This window comes from Eptesicus fuscus, chromosome 3 (genome assembly GCF_027574615.1).
Source record: "Eptesicus fuscus isolate TK198812 chromosome 3, DD_ASM_mEF_20220401, whole genome shotgun sequence".
Classification (NCBI taxonomy): domain Eukaryota; kingdom Metazoa; phylum Chordata; class Mammalia; order Chiroptera; family Vespertilionidae; genus Eptesicus; species Eptesicus fuscus.
In genome coordinates this window covers 81,266,003-81,278,604 of record NC_072475.1, presented here as the reverse complement: position 1 = coordinate 81,278,604, position 12,602 = coordinate 81,266,003, and the positions used below count along the sequence as shown (strand labels likewise).

Sequence of the window (12,602 nt, the reverse complement as noted above, 5' to 3'; positions counted from 1 at the left end):
CTCTGACCAGGGCTGGGGATGGAGCCTGCAACCCAGGCATGTGCCCTTGACTGGAATGGAACCCAGGACCCTTCAGTCTATAGGCTGATGCTCTATCCACTGAACCAAACTGGCTAGGGCCCAATTTATTTTTTGATAGGATTTTTTTCTATCTCATTACTTCTCAAACTAATTTATACCATCACCAAATACCACAAAACCTTTGCTAAAAGATCACCATGGACAGATGTTACTTATATGAATATAAAGAAGTTTCTTGGTTTAATTATATTGATTTGACTAACTAAGAAGCCAGAATGGAAAGATTACTGGTCAACTGATCCTTTGCTTGAATCACTCATATTTCCAAAAACTATGACTTGAAAGAGGTTTGAGCAAATACTTAATTCCTTCATCAGAACGATAATTCACAAACTGTAACACAAACTGTCTTTACAAAGTTGGACCTCTTTTGGATCCTTTATCTTGAAAGTAAAATCTTTATATTTTCCAGAACAGCTATTTTCACTCGATGAAGCAATGTTCCATGGAGAGGACACATCAGATTCAAGACATATAATCTGGCAAAAATAATAAAATATGGACTTTTAGTAAGGATGCTTTGTGAAAGTGAGAGTAGCTATATTTGCAAATTTGAGATATATACAGGTGAAGGCAAAAGTTACAATAGACTAGCTTATTCATCTTGAGGCCTTTTCTTGGTTCTTTTGTGGGGGTGGCATTTAAAAATATTTATTGAGAGTTGTTTTATGTCCAGCAGAGTGCTAGAAAATGGGAATCTAAATAAATAAATCTTGATCCCATTATATAAAAAACAACACATAGTCTGGTGGAAAAGACAAGCATATGTAAAATCAATTATATTGCAGTGTAATAAGAGTTAGATTAAAATACAGAAATAAGGCAGTTTGGAAGCCCAGAAGGGAGAGGAATTTATTTCTCTAGGTGGGACTCACTTACCTATCTGACTTCCTCCTTCAGCTTACTAAATGTAAACTGCCTTCCTAGCAGTTTTGCAAAAACGTGAACCATATTTCTGCTTTGGGACATTTTACCGTTTGTTCCTCTGCCCATGTAGCTTTCTCCCTCATGCCCCTGGGTCTTCTTCTTCTTCTTCTTTTTTTTTTTTTTTTTGGTTCTTGGCATCATATTTACCAACATAATTACTGCAACAGCATGTCTACAGCTGAATTATTTTTGAAGAACAAAGCACTGGCCTGTGGAACAGTAAGGGAGAACCATGGGTTGCCAAAACTACTGAACGAAAAGTAGCTGCTGCATGAGCGAATTCTGGCTCGAAATAGCTGGTCAGCAAGGTGTTAAGGTGTATTTTGCTCTTTTGCTTAAGGCTATTTTCAAAATGTCATCTAATTCTTAGTTCTTTCTCTGGAAATGGTTTTACCACTTGGGAAGTATTTGGCTTTAAATATTCAAGATTAATCCAAGTTTTTCATTAAAAAATAGGAATCTCAGAATCACTTGACTTTTCTCCAAGGTGCAAAATTTAGCACAACTTACATAAGCTTCAAAAGGGATTTTTAAAGAAATTGGCACAGTGGGTAACAATTTCTTAATAAACGCTATGCTATCACTTAAAGAATTCACCATGAGTTTACACCAGAAAGACCTTGATGATCGTAGATGACCATTTTAGCATGTTTTAATAAAAATAGCATCTTTTCAAAGTTCTATGTTTTTAGGATCTTCCTGACCTCACCAAACAGTAGATAAACTGTTTCCAAGACTCTTTTCTTGAAAATGCAATTAAACTAATTCAGAATATTTCAATATAAAGCATAACAATTTTTTCAAATGTATTGCACTAAGACCAAAATCTAACTTTAAAAATTTATTAATTATATTTAAAATGGTCTCCCAAAATAGTTGGGTGAAAAGTATACCTTGTCCCAGATTCATTGCAAGAGGCTTGCTATTGAGAAGGGGTCCTAAATGGAAAGACAGCTGCCAGTAGGAGGATAAATTAGAGAATTAGGGGGTTATCTGGAACAGATGTGCAATATAATATTTAGACTTTATGATTTCATTTATTTTTTAGGTTTAAATGAATTAAAATATATAAAGCATTTACTGTGTCCCCAAAACATGTTCCCTCACCCCATCTCTTCCACCACCCTCTCTATTTATTATGAACTTTTAAAGGATTATATCTAAAAACCAAGACATACAATCAAATCCTCATTTTCTAGTTGCCCACATATTATTTTCTTAAATGTTTTACTTTCTCCTGGACACTTGATGTTCCCTGGAACATACTGATCACACCTGAAGTGCTGACATGTCGGCCAGCATTTGTCATTTTCTGTTTTAAATTTTGTATAATTGCTTTTGTTTTGTTATTGTTCATCTGCTCTTATTTGAGTCATGTCTCACCAGCTAAAGCATGAGCTCCTCAGGACCTGAGCTGAGCCTCACCTTCCCTCGTTCCTCCATGTCAATAGATCTGTGGATGTAGGAACTGGTGACCCACAGACTGAAGGGAGGTTTGCTGGGAAAGCCTCCCAGTCAACATGATACAAAGTATCTATTTGCCAGGAGTGCAAATCTACCGAAAAATCATTATCCTCAGGCACGGTTATGGTTTACACCTGTTGTTCTGGCATCATTATTAACAGTGTTCCCCTTTCTCTCGAAAGCGTCTCAGTTTCGTAGAAGAAGTATATGCTTCATCTACATGTGAAAGAAAGCCTTGAATTCTTAGCATGGTCATAGGTCTTTCTTCTTCTGATTCTAAGCCAATAGCCCAGCCTTTGGCCACCAGGAATACTCCTCAGTGAGAAGGGAAGGATAAAATCAAGAAGAGGTTGCCATTACTGAGTTCCATTCACCAGGCTGGACACAAAGTAGCTGCTCAGCAAATGCTGGAGTGGAGTTCTCACCAACTTGCTAGCTGATGATTTGATGTTGAGCGCCTACAAAGTGCTAGGCTTGGGCCTTCACAGAAGCAGGTCACTAAATCCTCACAGCAGCCCCCCGAAGCAGTACTATTAGTACCCTTGTCTTCCCAATGAAGACAGTAAGTCCCTCCAAATGAAGAAACGGTAAGTGGCAGGTGGCTTCAGACCTGTGCATATGACCACCATGCCCTTGTGCTTTCCCCATGCCACTCACGGCCCCTCTTACCTTCGAACCCTGCGTAAAAACTCATCTCCTGGGAATTATTCCTGCCTCCTCACCCCTATGTGGTAGCACGAGCCAGCATTTAAGAGAGAAAACACCTGGCTGACTGGAAAGCTTTGACTTACCATCTGATAGCTCCTGTGGCCTAGCTTGAAAGGGAAATACCAAGACACAGTCCTGATTTTTTTTAATGGTGTTTCCTGTAGAGATAATATGAATGAAGTGATGAACTCACTGGGAAATGTGCGTATGTCCAGGCTGTCTTTCAAAAGCAAGCCTTGGCCAAACCTTAAACCCCCTACTCTCAGTTTCTCTGCAGATTGCACATGTAAAACACGGGCAAGGAACTAACCTGCAGGCAATAAAGTCGACAATTTTAATGCCTCACAAGTCTGCAAACTAGGAAAGGATGTGTATTGGCTGTGGGGCAAGTGGGTAAGAGAAATAGGTTATTAAATAGTCTTTGTTTGCAGTGTAGGCAAAGAATTTGTCTCCAAATCAAGATGGTGGGTATGCAGGGATTGGAGTGGAGGGTAGGTCCAGGCTGGCTTCTCGGGCCTGTGGCCAGTGTACTCAGAAGGGCCCTGCATTTGAAGTTTAAAGCTTTACTGTCACTGTCTTGAAATTCTTAATAGTTTTACCTTTCAGTTTGATGTTGTCAGTGAGGCCCTACACCTAGTCTGGTTCTCAGCACCTGGTCTCCTGGCACCCCTGCTGCTGGGCCTTCTCCTCACTCCCACTCAACAACTGTTGTCACCTCTACCTTCCGCAGGGACTCGGTGTGATGCAGGGAGGGTCAGGTCTGCGAACCCCCGTCCCCCACCCCTGCCCAGGGGGACATCTGGCAGGACATGGTGGCAGCAGTTCTGCATGGGCTGGCAGTGACACAGTGCATTCCGTGGGTGATTTTGCCAAAGAAAACTTCCCTCGCACCCCTGTTAAAGTACACAGTGTGTCCCAGTGCCAAGGCTGCAATCTCTTGGCATCTCTGGGCTGGAATGGCAGGCCTGTGGGAAGGGGAGGTTGGCTTTTTCACGCTGGAGGGTGGGGTGGGGGGTGACGTGCTTTGATCCCGAGTTTGCAGTGATGGGGGCGGGTCCCATGCAGTGAGGCAGGCAGGTTGAGGAGGATGGGGTGGGGTGAGGGTCTGCACTGTCCGGCAGAGCTCAACATTAGGTTAGCCAATGAATCCCATGGCAGGTCTGGACAGGGACTGTGAAAGAAAGGAAACATTTTATATTTTAGTGTCTTTAATGCCACTTTCCCCCTGCTTCTATAAACGGGGTCCCACCCTTTGCTTTGGAAATGATGAGGCTTGAAAGTATGTATAGTCAGTGCCGGGTCACGTGTGTGTTTTCAGGAGCATTGCTTCCCCAACTCTCACTGAAGTTAAAGCAAAACTCTCAGGAAAAGTTTCCAGTCATGTCTTCCTCAGTGACTGTGTCTTTGAAATGCCTCTCTGTTTGGAAAAAGGATGCATCTCTCCTTCCAGACCACTTTAGTAGGCAGGGGACAGTGAAGGAGCGTAGCAGAGCCTTTGGGGGTACACATTACTGGGCCTAGGAAAAGCCCTCTTCCCGCCTCCGACCTCTTCCTTCCACCTCCTCCTCCTTCCCCACCTCCTGTCTTCCTGTCAAAGCTGAGTCTCATTTTGCAGTTAGAGGTTCTACTCACTCTCAGCATGGAGATGAGGGCCTGCTTCTCCCTGCCGTCATCCATCTCAAACGACTCGGAAACATACATCCCATCAGCTGTCAGCTCCCTTCAGAGCGTGGCTGTGACAGGACACTCTGGAATCCCGCCAGTGGTGATGTTCCTTGCCATTTTTGCGTGAGTAGATGCTCTGAGTTAGGGGGTGGCTGTGCCTCTAAAGACCATTTGACCTCGTCCTGCCCCAGCCTGCTGGGGGCCCGAGTCTGCCGGACGCCTTTCCGAGGCTGAGAGAAGCCAGGGCTCTCTCAGGGCCCAGGGCCCAGCAGAATGTTCTGTCCAAGTGGGCGTAGGTTCATTTTTCAACCATTTTTGTAACTTTTTATGGAAATAACTACTGAACAGTGTAGGATTGGCTTTAACATTTGCTTTGAATTATTTTTACAGGTGAAAAAAGGATAAGGATTATTCTGACACACAAAACCATACATAAGAAAAAACTTTCAAGGGAAAAAAACAGTTTTTCAGATAGCTTATCAAAGATGAACTCAGTGGTTCACGTTTACTAGCCTTTAAGAAAGATCATTTGCTCTCTTTTGCTGACTGCTATTCCCCAAATCCCGAATCATTTTTTCCTTTCTTTCTGCAAGCTTCACACTTTATTTTTACTCTAGCCCCAGGCAAAAAGGAATAGAGGAGTAGATTCATTTATTCTTTCAGAAAATGTTTATTGTGCAATTACTATATTTCCAGGCCTAATGGTACAGATATCAATAAAACATGAACTGAGTCCTGGGTTGATTCAGCGTGATTCCCAGTTCCCACATCTTCTCACAGGGACTTGGAAATACTCTAAAAGGTAGAGACCTTGTGTTAGTTTGTGATGATTCATAATTCTATAGCTGTTCATTTTTATGTATGGAATAAAATGAACAGCTATAGAATAAAAACTAAGAGCAACGTGCTAGTAACCTAAGTGGTTTATTAAAAGTTACTAAAGTTTTATATTCATAAACTTAGTAAACATAGTGAATTAAGCACAATACTGATATTACTTGTGACTACTGTGTCTTCTCTTTGGACTCCTGCCACCATGAAGCTTTGCAAAGCTGTGACTTAGCACAGTGGTCGGCAAACTGAGGCTCGCAAGCCGTGGTTTGCCACTCTGTTGACTAATGAGTTTGCCGACCATTGACTTAGCACATGTCTAAGCAGATAGCATAATTTTCTCAATGTTCTAGGAAAAAAAAACCATCAGTATTTTTCCAGAAGAGACACCAAACTTCCTGAAAGGACATAAAAACAAACAAAACTAACAATGGCTACCATTCTAGCTTTTGACTTAATTATTATATTTTATAGTGAGTTTTTTGGTTGATATTCCCCACTGGAGGGATGTATCTCTTGCATCAACAGTATCTGAGCTGCCCATTTTCCAGGCACTGGGCTTCAGAATGGATGCGGACTGCACTCTCATATGAACCGTCTGTACCCCATTGCTGAAACCCATTTGCTGTTGTGGAGTCAATTTGTTATTATTTATCACTAGAATGTGAGAGTAGGTGGTGTGGGTGGGGAGCAAGGTTGGTTATTCTCCTGAAATTTAGAATTACTGATGCAGCTTTCAAAAAATGAGTAAGTAGACAAGTAGGATTTGCTGTCTTTTTTATACTCCAACCCCCCCCCCCCACACCACCACCAGACTGTGCACCTCTTGCCCAGCAAGGCCTCCCTCACTCCTTCCTGGCCCAGCAGGTGAGGGAGCTGGTGCCACCAGCGCGGCCAGGGCAGCTGAGACAGAATGCAGGGCCAGGGCCCGCAGAGCTCTGCTGGCTCACCCCCTCCAGCGCCTCACTCCAAGATTCTTGCTTCAGAACTGACTCTTGGTTGAGTGGAACTCTCTGCCTGAGCTTAAAACACAAGGAGGCTGTTCAAGGGTCTTTGCAAACAGACATTACTCAGTGCTAGTGTTGATGAAATAAGGCACAGGAGCTGTCTGCCAAATGTTAAAGCTAAAGGGACTACTTAAATTTGGACTGTACCTTCTCAGGCCAGATTACTGTTAAGGGTGGCATGTGAACACTTGCAGATGCAAGAAAAAAATTGAAAATATTTCTCTGTGGAGATTTCCAGGGCCACAGACTTTTGGTACAGGCTAGGTGCGTGATTTTCTTAACTTCTTAGTTTTGTCATGTGCCGTATGGGCTTCTAATAAAAACACCTACCTTATTTCATCAAATTCTAAAACCCTTTAACTGTAAATCACACCACTATTTATCTAAAATGGAGAAAAAAGTTGCTGATGAATGACATTGCTTTTGCATCCTAGTAGGACCTTTATTTTATCCTTATTGAAAGAGCTTCCTTTGATTCATCGATACATAAATTTTATGTTATCTATTTTTTACAAAGACATTTTTAAAAATAAACTCTTTATGCTAGAACTAGAGGCCCGGTGCACGAAATTCGTGCATGGGCGGGGGGTGGGGGGTGTCCCTCAGCCCAGCCTGCACCCTCTCCACTCTGGGACCCCTCTCACAATCTTGCGTTAATATGCTACATTTGTCACAACTAATGAACCAATATTGATACATTTTTAACTAAAGGCCATCCTTCATTTGGTTGCCTTCATTTTTACCTGAGGTCCTTTTTCTGACCCTGGGTGCCTCCCAGGATACCAAATTACATTGTCACATCTCCTTAGGCTGCTGTAGACTGTCACTTTCTCAGACTTCCCTTGTTTTTGATGACCTTAACAGTCTGGAGGAGTCTTGGTTAGTTATTTTGCAGAATGTCCTTCAATTTTGTTTTGTCTGGTGTTTTTCATATGGTTAGCGTGGGATTTGGGGTTTGAGAGAGGAAGATATCTATTACTTAAAAAAAAAAAAAAACACGAAAGGAAAATAAGACAAAGAAAAGTGAACTTACTGTTAAATATTCTTCACCTTGGGGGTTTAACTTTTCTGCTTTACCTTTTGACTCAGAGTTCTCAGTAGCCTTGTTTTCAACACCATCTCACCCTCTGTGCCAGCAAGAACATTGGCGATACAGCATTTTGGAGACACTGCTTTACTGGGGTTTCTTCCAAATCACTGGCCCTCTTTTGCCAGTTTTGAAGCTGTCACTTTCATGGTATTTTGTTGTTGTTGTTGTTGTGTGTTTTTTTTGTTGTTGTTTTTTTATATTTTGAAGCTGTCACTTTCTTGACCTTACTGGAAGGTGTCAGGCAAACTCTAGTCTTTGACAAGACATTTGCAACCCAGTTGTCTTTAGCTTATGGAGAAGGTAGCTCTCCACACCTTAATAATTTTAGGGACAGAGAAAAGGAATTAGGAAGGGCACTGGGACAAAAGGAAAGTCTCCCCATTTGTTGCTTGATGCCCAGGATGTATTTAGTAGAGGACACGCTTTTCTTATGTAAACAAAATAGATCATGAGTAGAGACTAACATGAATCCATTCACATTAAATTGCAAATGATTGCTTTTGTGATCCTCTCTGAGAACAAAGGAAAATAAGATCAAAGAAGACAAGCTATTCAGTCAAGAGAGGAGATACCTCAAAGAGGGAAATGGTCATAGGAACTTATACCTGGGACCTTCGTGAGCAAGTTTGTTCTAACTCACTCTTCTGGTAAGACTGGTCTTGTGCGTCAATGTTCCAGGAATGCTCCCAACCTACTACTTCATTTTAGCTATTCCCACAGCATTGGCGTACAAGAACACACAATATAGTTGGTTACATAATTCTTTGTTTGCCTAATCCTTGTCCCATTACTCAAAGGAAAGCTGAAGCAGGTTACAAAAATAGAATCGTAGTATAACATTTTTAAAAAAATATGGTAATAAAAGGGAAAGAAAAATGAGGGTTGGATGTTCTGATAAAGTCAAGGTGAGTTATCAACAGAAGTGTGTGTGTGGAATCCTGCACATTTAATTAAAGTGGTGCAGATGTCTTAAGATATATTTGATCATATTAAGGAAGTATTTCATTGAATTCTTATTCAGAATTGGTTAAAAAAATTGGTGGGGAGAACCAAGATGGTGGCATAGGTAAACACCTGAACTTGCTGCCTCGCACAACCACTTCAAAACTACAACTAAAAGACAAAACGGATATCATCCAGAACCACGGGAAGGCTAGCTGAGTGGAATTTATACAACTAGAAGGAAAGAGAAAAGCACACTGAGACTGGGAGGAGGTGCGGAGGTGTGGAAGTGAAGTGCGGAGGCACGCACGCGAAAAGGGCTGGCAACTGAGTACGCTGTTGTCTTTTTCAACTGGGAGGGAGATACAAGCTCCTGACTGCTCTAAACTCCAGTTCCAGGCAAGACTCTGGGGACCCAGACTCATACAGGGAGAAAGTGGACTGTCTGGCATCGGGCCGGAACACGAAGGCACCTTTCTCTCAGAGGTGCTTGCAGTGATCATTGTTCCTGCATGGTGCTGCTAGACACAGGGACCTGGGGACCTCATCGGAGCAGGGCTGACGGTCAGCCATAGCTGTTTGCTCTGCCCTGGTGATTCCCTGAGACCCTGCCCCACCCAATTTACAACCCCACCCAAGCTGTGCGCAGAGGCTTTTGCATATGAATGGCCTGGCCTTTTGCAATCTAAAACCTAACAAACTCAGCTGGGTCAGAGAGCCCCAGAGCCTCCAAAAGAAGGCCCAAGGCCCCACAGCAGCTTGCATTGCTTCACAGCTGGGCCTCATCTGGGCACCTCAAAACCCCAAACAAAGAAGAGGAATCTGCAGATCTCTCTGTAGCTTCTGCTGGGTGGCCTCAGGCAGTGACTGACTTTGCACCTCCTTGAAGATCCAAGAGCCAGTGTACCCAGTGGCCAGAGTGAGACCATCCAGATTACAACTCTTCACATCCAAAAGAGACACAGTCAGGGAGCAGATTCAGTGAGCACCAAAGCCCCACTGAAGCAAGTCTTGCCCCATAAGGGTGTCTCCAGCACAGAAGTTCTTCCTTTGTAGACACAACTGATCCTCACAGCCAATTGGCCTGGAAGTCACTTCCTCCCAGTGATACCAACAACAATCAAGGCTTAACTACAACAAGACTGTGCACACAGCCCACAAAGGGGTGCACCAAGAGTGTCCACCTCAGGTAATTGGGGAGGCTGAGTCACTGGGCCCTATAGGACACCTAGCACACAAAGCTACTCTATCAACACAGGGAAGCAGCCAAAATGCAGAGACAAAGAAACAGGTCACAAATGACAGAAATGGAGGAAAGCAAATTACTGGATATAGAGTTGAAAACCATGGTTATAAGGTTACTCAAGAATCTTCTAGAAACCGCTGATAAATTTAGTGAGACTCTCAAGGATATGAAAAAGGACCAACTAGAAATTAAGCATACACTGACTTAAATAAAGAATAATATACAGAGATCCAACAGCAGACTAGAGGATCCCAAGAATCAAGTCAAAGATTTGAAATACAAAGAAGCAAAAAACACCCAACCAGAAAAGAAAAAAGAAAAAGGAATCCAAAAATATGAAGATAGTGTAAGGAGCCTCTGGGATAACTTTAAGCATACCAAAATCCGAATTATGGGGGTGCCAGAAGAAGAGAGAGCAAGATATTAAAAACCTATTAGAAGAAATAATGACAGAAAACTTCCCCTACCTGGTGGAAGAAATAGACTTACAAGTCCAGGAAGTGCAGGGAACCCCAAACAAAAGGAATCCAAAGAGGACCACACCAAGACACATCATAATTAAAATGCCAAGGGCAAAAGACAAAGAATCTTAAAAGCAGCAAGAGAAAAACAGTTAGTTACCTACAAGGGAATACCCATACGAATGTCAGCTGATTTCTCAACAGAAACTATGCAGGCTAGAAGGGAGTGGCAAGAAATATTCAAAGTGATGAATAGCAAGAACCTACAACCAAGATTATTCTACCCCGAAAAGCTATCATTTAGAATTGAAAGTCAGATAAAGAGCTTCACAAATAAGAAAAAGCTAAAGGAGTTCATCACCGCCAAACCAGTATTATATGAAATGCTGAAGGGTATTCTTTAAGAAGAGGAGGAAGAAGAAAAAGGTAAAGATAAAAATTATGAACAACAAAGTGACAACAAATACATATCTATCAACAAGTGAATCTAAAAATCAAGTGAATAAAAAATCTGATGAACAGAATAAACTGGTGAATATAATAGAATCAGGGGCATAGAAAGGGAGTGTACTGACAATTCTCGGGGGGAAAGGGGTGTGGAGGGTGTGGGAAGATCCTGGACAAAAATCGTACACCTATGGATGAGGACAGTGAGGGGGGGGTAAGGGCAGAGGGTAGGGTAGGAACTGGGTGGAGGGGAGCTATGTGGGGAAAAAAGAGGAACAACTGTAATAATCTGAACAATAAAGATTTATTTTGAAAAATTGGTAATAAATTTTGTCAATATTTCAGCAGAAATAGAAATATTTTTTTCCTCCTTATGTTACATTTCTGGAATAAATTAGACTTGGCCATAATGTTTTCCTGTACTGCCAGATTGTGCTTGCCACTCTATTTTCTAGGATATTTTGCATTGATATTTATGAATATTGTTAAAGAAAAAAAGTTACTCAGTGGCACTTGTTAAAGATGGTAAGGAAGACTTCATTCAAGGGGAACTGCCTCAATAGTATAGGGACCACAGTAATGGGGTCTTGCAGTGGAGGAGAGAGATTGGGCTCAACTCTAAATACAAGGAAAAGTGGAAATTCTTAACCGTGGGAAAGGTTGTGGAGAGGGCAATGGATGAAAAATTACTAAGGGGAAACATCAAGTGGAAGAAAAGTTTTGGTTAAACCAACCTAACAGATTCTTGCTGAAGGCAAGCCAGGCTGATCAGATACCTCCTGAAGGATGGTGAAGAATAAACAGTGGTTCTCAACCTTTTTAATGCCGCAACCCTTTAATACGGTTCCTCATGTTGTGGTGACCCCCAACCATAAAATTATTTTCGTTGCTACTTCATAACTATAATTTTGCTACTGTTAATGAATCATAATGTAAATATCTGTGTTTTCTGATGGTCTTATGCTCTCAGCACTTGGTCACGACCCACAAGTTGAGAACCGCTAGCAGGGTCACCTAAGACCATCGGAAAACACAGATATTTACATTACGATTCATTAACAGTAGCAAAATTATAGTTTTGAAGTAGCAACGAAAATAATTTTATGGTTGGTGGTCACCACAACATGAGGAACTGTATTAAAGGGTCACGGCATTAAAAAGTTTGAGAACCACTGGAATAAGAGATGGTGAAGGATAAGAACCTGATTAGGTATCATTGGTGATGAAGTATGGAGGATGGGGAATTCTGGCTAAACCATCTAAGCAGGATTCTCCCTAAAACTGGACAATGCAGAGATGAACACAGAAACCTAACAGTCAGGGCCTACTTGAGAAAGAGCTCAGAAGAAGAGATTAGGGGTCAAGGACAGAATATTTATCAGTATGGCCTATAATTTTCTTTTCTATAAAATTTTTGTATTTTGGAATCTGTGATACAAAAGGTTTGGAACATTTTCCTTACTTTATTATGTCCCTGGGACCTCTTAAGGCACAAACTTCTGCTTTTAAGAAATCATCCTCATCATCATGATGGTTACATGAGCACTTGCTGTGTGCCAGGCGGTCTGTAGGCAACTCGTCCCTGGGAACCCCATGAGACTGGTACTCTGACTTTTTCCATTTTGCAGACAAGAAAGCCAAGGTACACAGGTGTGAAGTACTTCACCTTGTACTGGGAGGTAGCCGAGCAGGATTATCCAGGCTCCGGAGTCTACACTCTTATGCCCAGAAAT

At 41.9% G+C, this 12,602-nt stretch overlaps 1 protein-coding gene across 2 annotated transcripts in view; it reads left to right on the top strand.

Annotated features, from left to right (window-relative positions):
• ABI3BP (ABI family member 3 binding protein) overlaps positions 1 to 12,602 on the top strand; it is a 256,673-nt gene that overhangs the window by 74,601 nt on the left and 169,470 nt on the right. The window lies entirely within an intron of this gene.